This window comes from Pseudonaja textilis, chromosome 2 (assembly GCF_049901715.1).
Source record: "Pseudonaja textilis isolate UNSWEBS1 chromosome 2, rPseTex1.2, whole genome shotgun sequence".
Lineage (NCBI taxonomy): Eukaryota > Metazoa > Chordata > Lepidosauria > Squamata > Elapidae > Pseudonaja > Pseudonaja textilis.
Window position 1 is genome coordinate 237,179,101 of NC_141991.1, and position 21,557 is coordinate 237,200,657.

The following is a 21,557-nucleotide window of genomic DNA, read 5'->3' on the forward strand; positions in this document are numbered from 1 at the left end:
CACTGCAGAGTGCACAGGTAAAACCTAAGCTAGGGTGGGGATGTGGGGTGGAGCTGTTCTATTATTGACCTGTGGACAGTTGTAGCCAGGCCTTCACACACCCCGACACCTGCCTTGCCGGCCCATTTCATCTGCAGTCAGGAAGGCTTTCCTGAAGGCCTCTGCAGCTGATAACAAAGCTCCAGATCGATCAGAGCTCTGTTATCAGCTGCAGAGGCCTTCAGAAAAGCCTTGCCAGCTGTGGAAGAAAAAGTTCTTGAAGGCCTCTGACAGCGAAAAGGAGGATGTGGGTGATGCACGCAAGTGAGGTTAGTCAGTGGATGACATCCCCTGAAAATAAGACCTGGTGCCTTTCTTTGGTGGCAATATATATATATATATATGAGAGGGTCTTATTTTGGGGAAAACATGGTAATTTAAACACTAAACAAACATCCAAAATGCAACAGCAATACCCAACACTAGAAAAATGTTTTTTAAAGAATGCCACACCAAGATTTTTTTTAAAAGGCTGAGACATTTTTGTGGGAATTCCAGAATTGGCACCAAGTCAGTCTGTTTAGGAAACAACACCCAAATGGATATCTCAAAATCAACAAATGCTCCTTATCAATTATTACCTCACCTGTTACAGCAGCTTGAAGCATACAGTGATTCTGATATAGTTGTGGACAAAGTAATTCACAATGCAATCCTATGCCTCTCTGCCAAGAAATAAGATTTACTGAATTCAATACAATATAAGCTTCAGACAAGTATCTGCAGGATGCACATAATTCAAAACTGAGGGGTTCTTGGTAGTCTCTGAGCTTGGTGGTTTTCTGGCAGATATTTGATTACCCAAATTAGGAAACATCATCAGCACTGATAATGTTTCCTAGTTTGAGTAATGAAATGTCTGAACCTTTCATTTCACCTCCAGGCTACAAATATTTTCCTTCATTGGTAAATCAAAATTGCAATACTTAACTCCTCCTAATTTTCCAACAATGTGATTTTGTCATGTTTTGGCTTACCTTGATATGTGTGTATCCACCCAGTTCCTGTGATTTGCCCACCATAGTTAGTGATTTTCAGCCAATTATAGCAAATATAAACCGCCCTGTAATGTCAAAAAAGGGAAATCTACCTTCTGTTTTATTCATCCAGATAAATGATTGTTCCCCTTATTAGGCTCTCATATATGTCCTGATTCCTAGAGAGAAAAATTTCATCTGTTTCACAAAGATAGATATGTGCACAACAAAACAAAAAACGATGGCTGATTATTATGTATAGAAATACATTTAAAAATCGTTCCCATAATTTCCATTGCGAACTGTATTTCAGTACTGCACTCTTCCAGAGGTGAGAGGTTGATGAGTTTCTTTCCTGAGAAATTAGAACCTCAGTTCAGCAAGAATTACGTCACAAGTTGACCTTCATTTAGCAAAAGTTAAGTCACCCCATGAATATGTTTGAGCTTCCAAGTTACGTAGTGTCAGGTTTCGCTGACACAAGGAAACTGGCAAGGGTAGGTTGAAAAAATGGGATTGGGATTGAAGCTCTACTTATGTACACTACTATGCCCATGAAAAGGGTGGGACTTTGACTGCCTTTTTTTTTGCCAGAGGTGGTATTCAGCCGGTTTGCACCTACTTGGGCGAACCGGTAGCAAGAATTTGGTGTGGGTTGCTGAACCGGTAGCAACATCGAGCTGGCCACGCCCCCAACCTGGTCGCCCAGTTTCCACTCACTCGCTTGCCCTGCTCACCCGATGCTCACTCGCTCCAGTTTAAAGGAGGACTACTCCCCCACCCTAGCCATGAATTTTCAAGCAGCCACTTGAAAACACATGCCTGTGGGCAGAGCAGCGGTCTGATAACCTGCAAAACTGTTCCAAGACTTGATTCTTCATGGACACTAGAAGTATTGCTTCCCCTTGTGAGTAAAGTGCCTGGAGCGAGAGGGAAAGAACGCTGGGGGAGGGGGGGGAATCCAGCCATGGGGAAGTTTGCAGGACCTGCAAATGCAAGTCTGTTAACCTGCAGAACTTCTCCAATACTGGATTCACTTCCACTTGTGAGTAAAGTGCCTGGAGTGAGAGGGATTGAAGGCTGACAGGGGTGTATGTGTGTGTGTGTGAGAGAGAGAGAGAGAAAGAGAGAGAGAGAGAGAGAGAGAGAGAGAGAGAGAGAGAAGAAAGAAAGAAAGAAAGAAAGAAAGAAAGAAAAGAAGAAAGAAAGAAAGTAAGAGAGAAAAGAAAGAAAGAAAGAAAGAAAAAGAAAGAAAGAAAGTGTGTGAGAAAGAGAGAAAGAGAAAGAAAAAGAAAGAAAAGAGAGAGAAGAAAGAAAAAGATGACAGAAAGAGACACAGAAAGAAAAAGAAAGAAAAAGAAATAGGAAGGAGGGGAGAGAAAGAGAGAGAGAGAAAAAACTCTGTGCTATTATTTTTAATTGTTCCATTATTTATCATGTGTTAATATTTTACACTGTCCCTACACCTAGAGTGATTCTACTGCCTTTCTTTTTCTCAAGGCTACCACAGATTTTTCAGGGTTTACATGCATTCAATGTCTATAGTCCAGAGCCTAAATACATGTGTGTTTAACAGAGTTGAAAGGGACTTTGGAGGTCTTCTAGTCCAAGCCCCTGCTCAGGCAGGAAAACTGAGGATGCCAAACTCTGACTCAGAGGTCCTGGGAAAGGTGTCAGAATAACACTTAGAAGGGACTTTTGGGGGAACACTATACCATTTCAGAGAAATAGCTGTCCAGTCTTTTAAAAATTTCCAGTGATTGATCACCCAGAACCTCTGGGGACAAGCAGGTTCACCAATTCTTACTGTCAGAATGTTTCTCCTTAGTTTTAGGTTGCTTCTCTCTTTGTTCAGTTTCCATCCATTGCTTCTTGTTTGACTCCTGGTGCTTTGGAAAATACATTGCCCCACTTTCTTTCTGGCATCACCTTAAAAGCCTGTTGCCTATTGCACTCTTGGGCAAAGCATGTGAGCCATTTTCTCCTTTCAGTGGTCCATGAAAGTACATCTATAGTATGTAGATAATAAAGTCAAAAAAAGATGAACAACATTTTTACAGAACTATAGATAAATTGAGGCTGGGTGTGACAAGGAATGGCCGGGAAGGGAGGGGCCAGGTGAGGCAGTCCTCAACTGAGTGACATTAAGTTGGCCACACCCACTCAGTAACATGACCACCAAGCCACGCCCACCAAATAAGCCACGCCCACAGAACCGGAATTAAAAAAATTTTGAATCCCACCACTGTTTTTTGCTCTCCCTTTGGATATTCCTAAAGTAACAACATCCTGGAAGAAAGCAATGGCAACTATTTCAAGGTCACCCTTAATTTGGGGGTCATCTTTTGCTTTTACCCAAAGGAAGAGTCGTACTAAAATAAAAACACCAAATATTTCAGTTTCGTATGCTTAGTGTTCAAGACAGCACAGAGTAAAACAGTGTTTTTCAAACTTGGCAACTTTAGGATGTGGATTTCAACTCCCAGAACTGAAGTCGGGGTTGGCCTGGTATTTCTGGAAGGAATTAGTTTGGAGGAATCTAGTAGAGTAGATGAGATGAAGCACTCAACATTCCCAATTCAATCATGGGGTTGTCTGGTTGTGGCTTAGTGTGTGGAATGAAACCAGCCACTGCAATTTGTCAGTCCAGGTTTATGGTATAGCACAGTGTTTCTTAACCAACCTTGGCAATTTGAAGATCAATGGACTCATGCTGGTTGTGGAATTCTGGGAGTTGAAGTCCACATATCTCTAAGCTGATATGGTTAGATACAGGAGTGGGCAACTATGGCTCTTTTGCAACTTATGGACTTTAATTCCCAGAAGTTGAAGTCTACAAGTCATAAAGGGGCCAGAGTTGCCCACCTCTGGAATAGCATGATGTAAGAACCCAGTCAGGTTTGGTATATTCAGTAAATAGTTAAACAAAACTTGGCTTAGTGTGATGCCCATGTTAGTTCATAGAATGGTTCAGTGGTGGGATTCAAACATTTTTTGCTACCGCTTCTCTGGGCGTGGCTTTGTGGGCGTGGCAGGGGAAGGATACTGCAAAATCTCCATTCCCTCCCCCACCCCACTAACCTGTTTTCCAGCTCCATTCTCCTGTGTAGGGCAACAAAAGAAGACCCAGCCAATCAGCTGGGACTCGGGAGGCAGAGAATAGATGGAGGCGGGGCCAGTCAGAGGTGGTATTTGCCAGTTTTCCGAACGACTCAAAATTTCCGCTACTGGTTCTCCAGAACTAGTCAAAACCTGCTGAATTACTACCTCTGGAATTGTTGTGCAGCACATAGGAGTGTTGAAATCAGTATGACTAGGTTTTAGAATAATTGAGAAATGCAACATTTTTATTGTCTTTATCTCTCCCATGGGGGAACAAGAATGAGAAAATTGCTTCATAATAACCTCTGGTATCAACATAAGTAGTGTTTGGAATTTTTTTTTTAATGCCCAAAATATAGAGGAGAGGAGGATTGAAAATGACATTTTAATGTCTATAAATCATACGCAGAAGATATCTTCTGTAGGGAATCAGCCACTCTTTGTCATCCTGCTTTTGCACATATTTCAATATATTTTAATTTCCTAAACCTGGGACCCAATAAAGCCATAATACTATCATGTGCACAGGTAATCCTCTACTATTACAGTTGAGCCAGGAAGTACAATCATAAGTCAATACTGGCTATTAAGTGGATCATCATGAAACCGACCCAATTTAAGGACATTGTTGTGGCCATTGTAAAATGAATATGGCTGTTGTAAAGCAAACATAATAGTCATTAAGCAAACTGTCCACAACAGGCTTTTTTTTTTTTTTTTTGGCAGGAAACTGGAAATAAACATCATAATTTGAGGTCACACGAACACTAAATGAATTGTAAATGAGGGCTGATTGCCAGATGCCAAAATGTGATGACATAACCACGAGGGAGGGGCCTGTCAGAACTTTGAAACTGGATCATAAGTACCTTTTGGGGGGTCCATCATAACTTTGAACAGTCACCAAGCACCTGGTCATTAAGCGAGGACTACCTGATCATGATAGCACTGTAAAATTAATGTAAAACAATCTGAAGTCATGATGAATGTGATGTCACTTGTCTCTGGCCTGTACCCAGATCTACCTATCCGACAGTTACAGCTGTTATTCTACCCCGAGATAAGAGGGAATATTCTTCTGGTTTATGAATCTCTCAAACATCTGCTCCACAGGGACTCTTGCAGGGAACCCATGTGTGCAGCTTAAAGAAGCATTGGGGCATGATACAGCACTGAGTTAATTGGCTATTGGAGCTGCGGTGGTGCAGTGGTTAGAGTGCAGTATTGGAGGCTAACTCTACTCACTGCCAGGAGTTTGAACCTGACCGGCTCAAGATTCAGTCAGCTTTCTATCCTTCCAAGGTGAGAAAAATAAGGATTCAGATTGCTGGGGGCAATATGCTAACATTGTAAACCACTCAGAGAATGCAATAAAGTGGAATATAAGTTGAAGTGCTATTGCTATTAGAAGGGGATTTTAGCAAGCTAAACCTGCCTTTTCCTAATTAGACAGAGGGAGATAGTGATTTTTTTTAAAATGTTTAGATTAGATTAACAGAGTTGGAAGGGACCTTGTAGATCATCTAGTCCAACCCCACCCACCCAAGCAGGAGACCCTACACCATTTCTGCATGCAACCAATCCAGCCGCACACCGAATCTGATTAGAATGAAAGCACAAGTATAGACCCATAAAGCTCTGAAAAGATTCTCAAGAAGAAAGGAAAATATTTTCCCTGCCTTTTGCTGCTTTTTTTAAAAAGGTATTAGTGACTGTGGGTGTATGTGTGAGTGAGTAAGAGAGAGAGAGAATGAGCAAACAAGTGAGCGAGTGAGAACAAATTTAATTTACTGCAAGACATTCTTTCTGGAATATGCCTTTCCCTCTGGGTTATTTCTTCATTAGTCCCAAATCAACAAAACATTGCTTATGGTAACATTTATTTTTTACTGGGATTTTTGAACCCATTTCATTGTTGAGGAGTTTGGGTTTTTTTTTGCAATTATTCTGTGGTCCATTTAATCTTCCAACACTTTCATCACTGTCATTTTGTTTACAGTTGCACTAGTGCTAGACAACTCTTCCAAATGTTATTGAAAATGTTTCCTTTATATCATCAAATACATGTCAAAGAAATATCACCAGTCAGTTATCCATTGGGGCCCATCAAACAGTTTGGGGATGTAACATGGCAACAAAAGTTGTGATTTGGATAGAAATCTTTATTCTGTTTATTAATCTGTTAATTATTCCTCGTTGCCACTCAGAAACTACCCACAAATATCATTTCCACACACTGTTCCTCATAATTTCTGGTGTTTTATTTATTTATTTTATTTATATCTTGCCTTTATTCTTTTTTATAAATAATTCATGGTGTCAATACTCCTTATATACCTAATACTCCTTCTTCCTCCTATTTTCCCCATAACAACAACTCCATGAGGTGGGTCAGGCTGAGGGAGTGTGACTGGCCCAAGATCATCCTTAGGCTTTCATGCCTAAGGTGGGACTAGAACTCACAGACTCCTGGTTTCTAGCATGCCTTAATCATTAGGCCAAACTAGCTTTTCCTGCCTGGTGTATTATGACTGTCACATCATGTGGCATCACCTCAAAAACTAGCATTGGATGTAGTTAGGAGTTGAATGGGAGACCACGAAGAAATTTCTGGGCAATAGGCTATACAGGAAAATCAAAAACACAGCCCAGAAGAAAGCAATAATAAACTTATTTTTGAATTATTCCCAAGAAAAATAGAGTATTTGTTCATTTGGTCACAAGGAGTTGGACACGAGTTGATGGATATTTTATTTTACTTTATATCAGAGTTCAACCTGTATTTTTTTTTTTCATGCTGAACACCTCTGAACCCTAGTAATAAAAATCTCAGTTAAGGGGATTATTGCCAAGTGACAGTCATCATAGGGAACTATTGCTACCTCAAACTCTTGCTGGTGCCTTATTGATCCATGACATTATTAGCCACAAAAAGAAAAGTAGCTCATTTTGATACAGAACATGATAGACTGAGTTAATGTATCGTTCAGTGGGAGACTGTTTCAGAAGGTAAGGAGATGAAATGTTCATCTGGGAACTTTTCTAACTAAAATCAATTAACTATCAACAGACAAAAACGTATTTAAGGAAGATGTTGTCCCATCTTATCTGCAGATTGTCCTACAGTGATGTTAAATAAGACCAAAAGACAGGTTATCAGGTAGATATTTTGCACTCATGCAAGTTAAAAATTACCTGAAAAAAGGCTTGGAAGCCTGTAATTATTAATACACTTTTCCAAGCACAAAAATATCTTGTCTGTTGTAATCAAGTGTTCTTTAATTCTGAAAGGCATTAGGTTACATATTGTAGGGAGGAAGACAGAGAGAAAAATAGCTGCTTGCCAAGGTTTTTTTTTTTTTTAAGTGTGCAAAAATGGGACACATTCAAAGGGGCCCAACACATATAAAAACTATGGCAGAGTTTTTAATCATATTATGATAGCTGCCATCTTGATCTCCACTACTATCCCATATTCACCTTTGGTTCTGCAAATATTTAGGCTGAAGAGGAACACATAAACTTTAAAGAGGGAGTCAGCAAATTTCCTTTTTGTGGGATGGTGGGAGATAAAGTTTTTCAAATAAACTGAACTGGGAATAATTTGCTAAGGCCCATATTCCAAGAATTATCTTGATACTAACATTGTTGGTGATAGTGAAATTAATACTTGTCCCAAGGAGCATCTACCTCCTCACCACTGTATCACTGCAGTTATAGAAAAGAGAAAGAATTTACATATGCAAATTATAATCAATATGTAACTATATCTGCTGCTCCAAACCAAAAAAAAACAAACAACCCAGACGCTTCTGGCCCTTAAAAATGTTTATGGCACAAGGTTTTGTGAACTATGCCCCACAAAGAATAAATCAGTACTCAGGCCAGCGAATGAATGTAAAATGTCTCACAATTTCATTTGCAGAAGGCTTACACAGAGGGCAAAGTTGGCACAGACTTTTGCCCTTTCATTTTTCAGTGCTGTCACTGAATGTTCCTGCTTTTGTTCTGCTTATCTTTCAGTATATAAAAAGAAATCCACAATGTGTCTTTTTTTAAAAAAAACACAGGATGAAAGGTAAGTACAGGGCCAATTCACACTTTCTTTTTTGCCTATCGCCATTGCAGGCCATTCACTGCTTCCTGTGTATAGGAATGGAGGGAGTTGCCTTCTTCCAACCATAAATGCACTCACTCCTTGACTATGTGTTTCCAGCTTGGATTCAAAACTGCAGTTTTCTAGCTTGAGACACAGGAAGCCCTCCAGAGTATTCTAGAATCTTCCATTCTAGCCATGGCTTCTAAGGCCTAGTTCCATCTGGCTATATTGGCAGGTCCTTTCCCCACTGGGCTGGGAATTGTCTGGGGATCCTTTTGCTCTAAGCTCCTGGTTGCTATCTTCTCTGCTGGTTGAAACTTGCTGTTTTTTTTTAAATAATCATGAGGTTTTTCCAATGATAGACAGTTACATCAATAAATCATCTTCACGAGAGCCAATTTGGAGTAGTGATAGGGGTTTGAGAATCAGCAGAATCTGATTCTGATTCTGCTTAGAAAGAAAGAAAAAATGGGTCTACAAAGATCCCAGTCAATTACATTTGCCACCTCTGCATGGACAGGAAGGGGAAGAAGGAAAGGGATGATTTTTGCAATGGCAAATCAGAATAGAGCTGGAAGATTCCTTGGAGGTCTTCTAATCCAACCCCTTCCTCAAGCAGGAGACCCTATACCATTTCAGACAGGTGACTATCCAGTCTTTTCTTAAAAGCCTCCAGCAATGAAGCACCTACAACTTCTGAAGGCAAAGCTGTTCCACTGCTTGATTGCCCTCACTGTTAGGAAGTGCTTCTCCTTAATTCCAGGTTGCTTCTCTCCTTGATTAGTTTCTTGTCTTGCCTTCTGGTGCTTTGGAAAATAAACTGATCCTTCTCTTCTTTGTGGCAATTCTCAAATACTGGAATACTGTTATCACATCACCCCTAGTCCTTCTTTTCCCTAGACTTGCCATACCCAGTTCCTGCAAACGTTCTTCCTATGTTTTTGTCTCCAGGTCTTTAACCCTCCTAGTTGCTTTTCTCTGCACTTTTTCTAAAGTCTCAACATATATTTTTTTTAATGTGGTGACCAAACTGGATGCAGTAGTCCAGATGTGGCCTTATTACATTCTAGTCCAGATTGAACACCCTTTGCCAACCCATTGCACTCTGGACTAGAACTTCTGAGCTTGTCTTAAGAAACAGATGGGAGCAGCATGGCACACAAACACACACACACACACCACACACAGAGAGACAAATATACTCCACCAAGTGCCTAGGAATATTCCAAGAATGCTCTGCTCTCCGCTCCCAACTTTTTCTGGGCCAAAAGCCCCCATCCAGAATTTGGGAGCTATGAAAAAGATCAGCCCCAACCCTCAATAGGCAGCTGGTGGGACCAGGATGAAAACATAATTTTATGCTATTAAATTTATATTAAAATTAACTATATTAGCAAGGTTGCTGTGCAATCGTATATTTCATAAGGCAAACATGGAGCTGGAGGGAGAGAGATAAAGCACATCCAACAAGATTATTTTCAGCATTTTTTACATTTCAGTTGAAGAAATAATTACTTTCTTCAATTCTGATCATCTGACATTTCCATTAAAAGGCCTGCTGAAATGAATGTCTGTGTATCCCAATGAAGGATACTGCTACTCTGGTAAATGATAATAAATGTAAACCCATGCACTAATATCAGGGCTAATGACTGCCTTTAAAGAAAGTTAATTACTAAATGCATTGTCTCTGCTTACCATAGAAGCTTTTGCTCTGGATCCAATTATCTGGATTAATTGTTTCTGCAAGACAGGATGGGAAAGGCTCAGTTGTAAACTAATCAGAATTCATAAAAGGGCATAATCCTATTTTTTTCCCCTAAAGCAAATCCTTAAATCTTACACTCATAGATTTTTTTTTGACTAAATGGCCAGTCTGAAAACCTTCCTTCACTTTATCCAATTCCAATTAATTACTAATTAGTAGCTTTCCCAATTCTGTAAAACCCATGCAAGCTTTCATCACCTCCAAACTGCTAGAATCTGCAGCCACCTGATTTACTCCAATAATTGCACATTATACAATTCCATAGGCCAGAATCAGCATCCTGTCCTCCCCAGCCTCCTTTTCCATGTCCTTTCTAGAAACTACAGAGTTTGCATGGCTAAATTCAGCACCAAATCACCAAGGCAAGCTCGGCCACCAATTTTAGCTAAACATAAATTTTAAAAAGATTCACAAGCTTCTTGAGTAAATCTTTGCACATCCAAAACAGAAAATGAACACACACAAATATCCAGTTGCTATGATGCCATCGTATTACTGTCTACCAACTGCAGTTCCAGAAATTTTTTAAAAAATGTCCTTACCCATTCATTTGCAATCTACTTTTCCAAATGAGCTTTCCTGCCAGCCACGAATGGTGTATACCAGATGTTGGTTATCCTTTAAGAAATATATGACTGTGAGAAAGAAACTTTATTGCAAGTTTGTTGATTTGGAGAATCCCTAGGATGCAATGAATAGGCTTGAATTATGGAACATTTTACATAAATATGGAGATGGACATTGATTGCCAAATTCAGTAAGAAAGCTGCATTGGGCAAGTATTTGTTATCATGTTTTCATTGTTTGTATTATATTTTGGTTTTTATATTTTCCCAGATTAAAAAAATAAATAAACTGAAAACAAGTGAAAAGTGTTTCTTTTTAAAATCATTGGGATAATTATTTTTTTGCATGGGATCTGTGTGCTTTCTGATTCAGTAAAGTGATTTAATCTTATCTGTCTGTTCACAACAACAGTGCTGCTTGGAGACAAGTACTTATTGTCTACAGCAAAAAATATCTCTAGAAAAATAATTAGATTTCAAAGTAATTCTGCTATCACTGCTTTTTTCAATCACTGGGCTGAATGGATCATATGAACCACTCAGCAGCATTCAGAAGGATTATAAACCGTTTCATCTCCCCTTAATTGTATAGTATCTATATCACCTTGATAGTAACTATATCAACTTTTGGGATAATGAAAGTCACAAGTTCAGGATTCATTCATGTTTCTGGATGGCTTTATAAATCCATCCTCTGAGATAAAAAGAAACAGAAGATAGCTTCACAATGGACTCGCTTGTATATCTGTTTGACCTCGGTGCAATTATAAATACGTTAAAAATAAAAGTCCTATTTTAAATCAGGGAAGCCATATCTTGGAGTAAGGCGTACAGTTTTTGCAGAATAAAAACTGAGGATAACATGGGGGAGGTAATCCAGAGATAAAAGAAGATAAAGTCACAGAGGCAAAAGAAGAAGAAAAAAAAAGCTTTTATGAACTGTTTGCAGTCCTAACTATGTCAGTCTAATCAAGATCTTTGCCAGAGATTGTAGATTTTTAAAAGTATTAAATCATCAATGTGCTACAAGAGATCTCTGAAACAATGGCTCTGCTGCTCCTTTAGATTTCTTGTCCCTGCTTTTCTGGCTTTGTTTTTATAGGATGCTTTTGATGTTCTTGGTGCCAAACACGCAGCCCCTGTTTTGTTTCTCTACTTGAGCAATCTGAAGGAAAGGGTGGGTTAGAAAAATAACAAACACAACTTGCTCTTCCGTTAAACTTCTGTCCCACTAGAATAATATGGCACTTCCTTCTCTTCAGTAGACACCATAATGTGTTTTTTTTGTGTGTGTGGGCATTAAAATGTCTAATTCTTTCAAATAAAAAGAAGTAACTGAAAAGCTGCATTTGCTCCTCTGAGATCAAGGCCCCGATTCACTCAGTTTTCTTGAGAACTGCAGCCTCTCCCTTCCATCCAGCTTGCTCCAAACCTAACTTACGGAGGTGGGTTAGAAACAGTTACTTATGGAGTTGCTTGCACGTCAACCGCAGTCCTAATGAACGTTCACTTGGGGACAAGTGAGGAAGAAAAGTAGTCCTGAGTGGGGCTGGCAAATTGACAGAAAACACTGGAGACAATAAAGGACAGAACAGACACGCTGGGTGAGGCAGAGCTATAAAGAAAGGTGAAGGTTTGGTAATAAATCATTCAGTGCCTTTTTCTTCAACTACTTGGCCAAGGAAAATGTTATGCTGATTGCAACAAATGTGCAATACAAGTTTTTTCTGTTCCCGAAATAGACTTAACCGTTTTTCTCACTAGGCAAAAGACTTTGGTCCTATAGATACAAATCAGTGCTTAATATCATTTACTAAAAATAAATTGTGTACTGTGTTCCATATGTAGTCTCACTTATCCTCCAGGTTTCCAGGTCCTCCTCTAAGAAGTCTTGAACCTGGCAGAAGCTTCTCAGGCATTTAATGGCAACAGCAATAGCACTTAAACTTATATACTGCTTTACAATGCTTTACAGGCATCTCCAAGCTGTTTACAGAGTCAGCCGATTTCCCTCAACAATCTGGGTCCTCATTTTACCCACCTCGTAAGCATGGAAGGCCGAGTCAACCTTGAGCCTGGTGAGAATTGAACTGCCAAATTGCAGGCAGCCAGCAATCATCAGAAGTAGCCTGCAGTACTGTACTCTAACCACTGTGCCACAATGGCTCAATTTTACAGATTACAGATAAACGGAGTTGGAAGAGACTTTGTAGATCATCTAGTCCAACCCCCCCCCCCATCCAAGCGGGAGACCCTACACCATTTCTGACAAATGGCAGACCAATCTCCTCTTCTTTTTTTTAAAACAAATTTTATTAAATTTTTCACATTAAAAACAAAAATCTCTTTTTAGTGGACAACATATTTCTGGGTCATCACCTTTACATACAAATATGACAGCAATTATACATTCATATACGAATAATAATAATAATAATTCTATTATTACCTTTTCCATTCCAAATTTTCAGTAAGGAGAGAAACAAACACGTTAATTCTAGCCTCTTTCATTAATCTCAGTCGAAACATCTTTTTGTTTCATTTCAATTATTTCAAATATAATCCTTTAATATTTATTTTAAAAATAAAGATAAGCAATATGTGTTTGCATAATAATAATAATAATAATAATAATAATAATAATAATGGTTACCAATGTCTCTCCTTGCTTTTAATAGTCTATATTAATTTATTAATTTAGTTGGTTCTTTAGTCTGTCATATTTCCTTTCCATTACACATTCTTTTTATAAATTCTAGATTAATACAAATTTTAACACTAAAGAAAAAAAAAACAAGTAAAGGTTTCCCCCCTTTTACTGCTTTGAGTGTGACACCTCAATGATTAAAATATACCTTTATTCCCTCATCTTGATTCCCAATAAACCATTATTTTAAAGAAGTTACAATAATAATCATTACATCTTTTCACTTGGATTCCACAGCATATTTTCCCCCCTTAATTTTTAATAAAAGTTATCAGTATCTATATTACCCTATTTTCTAAATATTTTTAATTGCAGAAATATTCTTATTACCCCTTGTCAGCCTGCAGAATCCCCTTTTTAATTCATCAACCATTATCTCTGGAAAAACAATTTCTTTTCAACGTTTTACTATTTCCGTATTTTTTATTTCATGCACCTGTTTCTTACTGCTTCTCCTCCCCCTCTTTTCCCCATATCTTTTCTCATTCCAGTTTATATCCCTCTCTTTCTTAATATCTTCCTTTCCCCTTTTCTGCTGGGTCTTTCTGCCTTTCCCGACTTCACAGGCATTCCCCCTTTTGATTGCCTTCTTAAATCTCAACTTTTTAACCTTCCTTCTTTCCCCACTTCTTTGTAGTGTTCTTTGTGTTAATTGTCTATTTAAGATGTCTTCCCCCTTGAGTCAACTCCTCCTCCTCTGAAGCTCTTTCTTCTTGTTCTTCAATCACCATTTCCATTTTTTTCTAACACAGAGCAAAGCGAGTCGCTTTTTCTTGTAGCAATTCTCTCATATTTTTAAGTTTCATTTTTAATTCCTGAAGAGATATCATCATTACACACTCTTGTATTTTATGATTGTTAAAGTCCACAAAAAAAACACTTTTACTTTCCTTCTTTCTTCTTTCAATTTTCTAAAGTTCTCAATTATTCCAGCCCAGGGTCTATATCAAAAACATCAATCAATCCCACAGTCAGTCTTTCCTTGCTTTTTTCTTTATTCTGGTTCCGCTTTCACTTTCTAAGATTCTTACTTTGTTTCAATATTTCTTTAGTGTTATATCCACACAAGTTCATTCAGAAACAGGATGCTTTCCCTTTTGTTTGAGCTCAAGTTTTTGTCAAAAAGGTGGCACTCTCCATTATACAAAGTCTTCACTTTTTTCCCCTATTTTTTTGTTTAGGCTTTTTTGAACCTCGATATTCCAGCACAGTCCAGTCTCCAATTTGTAAACTTTATTATTATTATTATTTGACAATCTTAAGTCCAGCTTTATTTTATGCCTGTTTATTGCCAAAATATTTTAGTCCAATTTCATTAAATCTTTAGTTCCGGCTTCTTCCTTTCCTGGTTTGAAGCCCCACTTAACTGTCAAAAATATTTTCTTATTTTTTTTCCTGTCCCTTTGTAATTTCGCCGCTCACTTTTCTTTTCTTAAAAATTCCATGTTACCTTAATCCCGGGGTACTTTTGTTTAGTTGTATTGCCCAGTTGTCCCAGTTCAGATGTTATCCACCTCTTTCTTCCCTCCTGCATAAATCTTAATCCAGCTGAGTCCTCCTCTTCGGGGTGGCCATTTTAAACCACCGCTGCATTTGTCTTTGGGGGGGAAAAGACCAAGCCCAGGAGGGGAGATGCGGCTCCCCTCAACTTGGCTTGCGACTTCCCCTTACTCTGGCACCCCTCCAAGGCAGCTTCAGCCCCTAATCGTAATGATCTGGGCTCTCCAACTAAAGAGCACGGACCATAGTCGCAGAGAGTCGCGATCTGCGGTCTGTCAGTGAGGAGGCTCCGCCTTCTTCCCAGCAGTCCAATCTCTTCTTGAAAGCCTCCAGTGATAAAGCTCTCACAACTTTCGAAGGCCAGCTGTTCCATTGGTTGATTATTCTCACTGGTTTATTTCTAGGATCTACTGGTTTATTTCCAAGATTACAGCAACAGTGAATAAGAAGTGTAGCAGTATCATAGATCCATACTATTAGTAAGGACCCAAAGTTCACCTCTAACTTCAATGTCCAGAGTCACTGGTTTGAGATAAGCAGCTATAGAAAATAAATAATTAAAGGAGATCCAATAATAGAGCATCATCTACAGTGCAATTAATAGGAATAATGTATAGGGCACAATACGGATACTCCTTGACTTATTACCATAACTGAGGCCAGAATTACAGACTTAAGTTATTGTGACCATAGCTGGAGACATCATGTGAATGGACCTAAAAAAATTTTTTTGACATTTTTGCCATGATTGTTAAGCAAACACCACTTCTGGCAAATGAACACTGGAGTTGTTATACAAGTTCATTTTCCCCAATCCACATTTGGGGGTCGGGGAAGGAAAGGGGGGCAGAAACTGCAAGTAAACCCCAGAAACCAGCAAAAAAAGTTGCAAATTGCAGTCACATGATTGCAGGACTCTGCAAATGGTCATAAAGATGAGCTGATTGCCAAGGGCCCAACAGGGGTTTGCTGCCATCATAACTTCAAAAATGGGTCAGACTAGGGGTGGGCTCTAAAAATTTTAGCAAAGGGTTCTCTGCTGGGTGGGTGTGGCCATGGTGGGCGTGGCCTAGTTGGCCTCCAGCACCACATCAGAAGGGGCATTTTTGCCCTCCCCAGGCTCCAGAGGCTTTCCTTGAGCCTCCGGGAGAGCGAAAACAGCCTCCTGGGCTCCGGAGGCTCTCTGCAAGCTGGAAACAGGCCCATTTCCATCCTTCCCAAACTTCCAGGAGGCCTGTTTGTCACCCACTCCAAGCCTCCACACGCACCCTGCACTTACCTGCATCCAAACGGGCTGCGTGGGGACTCCTGGGAGGGGGTGGGCGGGGTGAGCAGGGCCAGCCAGGAGTGGAATTTGGGGGTTTTCCTAACTGCACAGGATCTTAGCTAGGGGCTCTCCCAAATCCCTGTGAACCCCTAGCAGCCCACCTGGGTCAGTCATAGCTCCGGGGAGGTCCATCATAACCTTGTTGTTATGGGCACATATTTGTGAGAATGGAAGAATAGCCTAGAATGGAAATACACTCAAAATGGTACAAAGGCAAAGCAATGTAAGAAATTCCAATCCAATAACAGGTAGCCCTCAATTAACAACTGGTTCCTTAGCAACTGTTCAAAGTTACAACAGATCCTCCCCCCCGCCACACACACACAAAAATACTTACAACCTGGATTAAAAGTTCTGACAGCAATCTCCCTCCCACGTTACATGATTGCATTCTGGATGCTCAATAACTGGCCTGCATTTATGGTTGTTTGCAGTCATGAGACCACAATTTATAGCATTATTTGTGGAAATTAGCACTTTTGGTTTTCAGCAAAAAAAAAAAAAAAATCCCTTGCAGACAATGAGTTCATTTAATGATCATATTGTTTGCTTTACAACTTCCATGTTCCCTTTATGACCATCACCAAAAAAAAAATGGAAAATTGGGTGGGTCCCCTAGGTGCCTTGGCTTACAACTATCATAACATATGATGGAAATTCCAGGCTCTATTACAGTCATAAGCTGAGGGCTACCTGTAATTAACCCCTGACATTAACTGAGCTCTCTGCCTTCTTCTCCAACTAAGGAGACCATCAGCCCCAATTGATTTTCAGAAGAAGCAGGTTTGTGAAGCAGACATTTTCTCCTCCAGCCGAAATGATTTGGATGGATACATCAGTGTAGATAGCAGAGGGAATAGCCTTGAAGGACAGGAGGAAGGGTTGCTACTTGAGCCCAAATCAAGAAAGCAGTAAACATCTCAGGCAAATGCCTCCCTAGTTCACATGAAGATAAAAGGAGGGAGGAGGGGAAGGTATTAACATATTGCAAAATGTATTAATATAGCTTTACAATAATGGCATTGGTTTCCTAATCTAGTATATCTTGAAGGGGGTCACAATAAGAGGAGATCTGTACTTGCCTCTCAGATCTACCCTATTTCTAATTCAAATTCTTTGAATACAGACATCTAATTCCAAAGGAAGTGTGTTTATTTACTTAATTATTGTCCAGAGAGGAAATTCTGGGGGTGGAACAGGGGCTTTAAATTCTCTTGAAAAACTGGTGATCCTGCCTTTGGCAGCCCACGGTGACAGCTCAATGAACAAATTGTTCTATGTCGTTTAAAAAGGTTCACATTAATGTTAGAATTCTCTTGAGTAGCTGCAGTCTCAAGGAGCTGCAGCACAACAACACTTCTTGTTTCCAACACACTTATGCACCCCTTGGGCAAAGCTGTTTCCTTGTGAATGAAACATAACACATGCACCGTCCAGGATCAGATTTGCTGAACTGTAAGTCTCTTTTCAAATGGTAGTTTAAACAGCAATTTTTTTTAAAAGGATGTATTAAAAATTAAAGAATTTATCATATTGCCAATACCAGTTAATATTTTCCTTTTCTAGACTTGAATAACTTACCTGTGAGCATCCAGATGCCCAAGTTAATATATATATATTATATATGTAACATTACTCCGAGAAGCACAAAGCCGAAGACACAAGCCTGAAAATGATGAATGAGACTTCATCGAAACGTCGCCTAGATACTTCCAATTTTACACGGGAGAAAACCCGAATAACCAAAGATCCACATACAAATACCCGTGAAAACCTCAGAAAATATATATATATATGTATGTTATATATATATTGGTTTTCTTAAGTTTTCACGGGTACTTACATGTATGGTATTCAGCTTTGTTCGGGTATTTTCCCACGTCATTATAGTTGTGGTTTTAAGGTTGTAGCAACGTTTTGGCAGAATCTCATCTGCCATCCTCAAGCTTCTGTATTGTGTTCGTCTGTGAGTCAGACTTTATATTTCAAAATATGTTTTGCTTGCAGAAAAGTTCTGATAAGAACTTTAATTTTAGAAATATATTGATATCAGATTTCCTTAATCTTATTTTGGATAACCAGGAAGGGTGTTTTTTTTTTACATTTGAGAACATTTGAGTTTTCATTTTAAAAGGAAGGTGTTAATGAATAATTAAAAGGGGGAAGAAAGGAGGTTTGTTATCTTCTTCTGTAAATATTATATTTGTTCCATTTAAATTCTACTTTCCCTCTAGAGGTTCAAGAAAGCATCATAGCAATTCTGTCATCACAATAACACACAACCACAAGGTAAGTTAGTTTAAGAGATAGTGAATGATCCAAAGTGAAGCCACAGAGCTTCAGGGCTGGGTAGAGTTTCAAACTACAGAACACTTGGTTGACCTTATTTGTGCTTATAAAATAGGATTAGTCCTGTTACTACTTTTTTGGTTCACTCCACAGAATAGCAAATTAACCATTTCCACAACCATTTCCACAAACTACAGGTAATCCTTGACTTACAACAGTTCATTTAGTGACCATTCAAAGTTACAACGGGAATGAAAAATGTGACTTATAACTGTTTTTCACAGTTACAACCTTTGTAGCATCCCCATGGTCATGTGATTTACATTCAGTTGATTGACAACTGACTCACATTTATGGTGGTTGGATTGTTTCAAGGCCATGTGATAATCTTTTGCAATCTTCTGTCAAACAAAGCCAATAGAGAAATCAGATTCACTGAACAATCAGGTTATTAACTTATCAACGGTGGTGATTCACTTAGCAATTGTGGCAAGAAAGATCATAAAATGGGGCAAAATTCACTTAACAACATAAATGTTGGGCTCAATTGTGGTCATAGATTGAGGACTACTTACATATGTAATTGTCTAGGCAGTCACCAGAATTTCAACTTTTGAACTTTTCTTGTCTCCTGGGTCCTCCTTTAACACTTTAACACGTCCTCTCCATCACTTGATTCAAAACAAGTCAGTGCAGCACCTCAGTTGGCCCAGGTCTATCAGTAGAAAGCTCTGAATGAAAGCATGTTCAGGAGCATCAGAGTATCAGATTTCATAAGCCAATCACAATAAGTTTCATGAATTTTATTAATCGCTATTATTTTTCTCAGAGAAAAGGTTAGGGTACTAATGAAAGTTCAAAGGTCATGTGTCAGACAAGTAAGGAAGCACTTAGGGAAAAAGTGGCCACCAAACTGAACATACAATTTATACAATAAATTGTCAGGGGCCCCTGACTTTTGGTATACCCTGTGTACATAGAATTACTCTAAAATATTTCTTTTTCCTTCTTTGGGGTTTTTTAAAAATTGATATTTTATTTTAAATCATAATAAGGAGAAGATTTAGATTTGAGGAAGAGTCCAGAGACAAAATTAGGTGGAGAAGCTCAGGAAGGACTGTTCTATAATCTGTATGGCAGATATCTTTGGATCTTCCATTGCATTGTTTTTCCCTGTGAAATCCCTATCAAAACTAAGGTTCCCTTCAGAACCTAAGGATTGGGAGAAAATGTCCAGGAGTGCCACTTAGCAGGAGGATAAATGTGATAGAAATCTTGCTATATATTCCGAAAAAAAGCGAAGTGCGTTACTTCCAGGTGAAAGGGGCATTGATTAGACCGCCTTTTTAACACTATGGACTCTTGACTCCAAAACTGCCAAATTGCACTCTTGGTGGCAAGGACTGAGTGGGTTTGTAGCTCCAATTTGTTTCCATAGGACTTGAGGGCAGAAAGACTTTCTAGAGCAGGGGTCTCCAACCTTGGCCAGTTTAAGCCGGGTGGACTTCAACTCCCAGAATTCTGTTCTAGAGCCCTGTTCTAGAGCAGGGGTAATTTTAAGACTAGTGGACTTCAATTCCCAGAATTCCTCATCCAGCTTTGCTGGGAATTGAAGTCCACCAGTCTTAAAGTTGCCAAGGTTGGAGACCCCTGTTCTAGAGCTTAAAGTCCTTTGTGTCTTTAAAATGCTTACAGGAAACACGGGAGCAAGGCTAGGGCAGGGATTGTTACTGAAGAATAGGTTTCCTATATTATCTCAAGGAAAGCAGCTTTCAAATAAAGACTACGGAAGTGGGGTACAATTATGGAGCGGAAAGGTTCCACACCAGGAAGGCATCCGCTCCTTCCACACTACCTCCCCCATTGCTCATCAATCATCCAGGCTCATTCTTTGATTAAAGCCAAGGCAAAATATCTCCAGGAAAATCTTGAAATGCAAAACTTTCTTTCTTTCTTTTTCTTTCTTTCTTTCTTTCTTTTTCTTTCTTTCTCTCTTTCTCTCTCTCTCTCTTTCTTTCTTTCTTTTTCTTTCTTTCTCTCTCTTTCTCTCTCTCTCTTTCTTTTTCTTTCTTTCTCTTTCTCTCTCTTTCTTTCTTTTTCTTTCTTCTCTCTTTTCTCTTTCTTTCTTTTTCTTTCTTTCTTTCTTTCTCTTTCTTTCTTTCTTTCTTTTTCTTTCCTTCCTTTCTTCCCTGCCTTCCCTGCCTTCCTTTCTTTCTTTCTTTCTTTCTTTCTTTCTTTCTTTCTTTCTTTCTTTCTTTCTTTCTTTCTTTCTTTCTTTCCTTTCTTTCTTTCTTTCTTTCTTCTGTGTGGTTCACTGAAATTTTTTTCCTCTCATTTATTACAGTAGTGTTTCTTAACTTTCAGAACTTTAAAATGGGTGGACTTCAACTCCCAGAATTCCCCAGCCAGCATGCCGACGGGGGAATTCTGGGAGTTGAAGTCCACCCATTTTAAAGTTTCCAAGATTGAGAAACCCTGCATTATAGCAGTTGTTCTTCTCCTTTTCTAAGTCAGGATGGTTTCCTTTCAGCTACAATGTAGAAAAAGAAGTCCATTGGATAGTCTCATTTTTACGTCACAATTTATTACCTGTCATGGATGGAGGGCAGATTTCCTTTTTCTTTGAGCTGCTTAATGAAAGAGATCGTTTGTTGGTGTCACTCCTGAATAACCAAATGCATATTCATTTCATAGTTATTTTAACGCCAACTCCAATTGACTCTGGGTCAGAGGTGGTATTCAGTAGGTTCTGGAGAACCGGTAGCGGAAATTTTGAGTAGTTCAGAGAACCGGCAAATACCACCTCTGACTGGCCCTGCCCTGCTTCTTCAACTCTTCTTCTCATCCAAGGAAGTGAAGAAGCTTCTTGGATGAGAAGCAAAACGTCTTCAAAGAAAAACCAGAAAGTCCAGTTGCCTCTTGAAAAAGCACCTGGATGACTGAGAATCTCCGTAGACATCTTGACAAACAATTTCCCATTAACAAACACAGTCAGTATATGTAGTTTCCAATATTGCCTTAAACCATAGTTTGTTTTAGTCATGATTTTCCAAGTTGATGACCCCACTCATCCTGTGACATGTATGGAAGTCTGAATGTTTAAAAGTGTTTTGCGAACCTGGAGAAAATCTCCTAAACTTATTTCACTGTAAGATTAAAAGTTGTTCATCCAGTATAGTTCTC

The 21,557-nt window shown here is 39.0% G+C and overlaps 1 protein-coding gene and 1 long non-coding RNA gene across 3 annotated transcripts in view; one reads left to right on the forward strand and one right to left on the reverse strand.

Annotated features, from left to right (window-relative positions):
- LOC148127427 (uncharacterized) overlaps positions 1 to 21,557 on the reverse strand; it is a 53,951-nt gene that overhangs the window by 23,824 nt on the left and 8,570 nt on the right. Inside the window, exon 2 of one of the 2 annotated variants that reach the window (XR_015742392.1) lies at positions 1,017 to 1,102. The exons of the other annotated variant lie outside the window; for it this stretch is intronic. This is a non-coding gene — a long non-coding RNA (uncharacterized LOC148127427). The remainder of the gene's footprint in view (positions 1 to 1,016; positions 1,103 to 21,557) is intronic. 2 annotated transcript variants of the gene reach the window in all.
- Positions 17,399 to 21,557, forward strand: part of LIFR (LIF receptor subunit alpha) — a 102,284-nt gene continuing 98,125 nt past the window's right edge. Inside the window, exon 1 of the mRNA XM_087927370.1 lies at positions 17,399 to 17,540. The gene's annotated coding sequence lies outside the window, so the exon portion shown is untranslated. The remainder of the gene's footprint in view (positions 17,541 to 21,557) is intronic.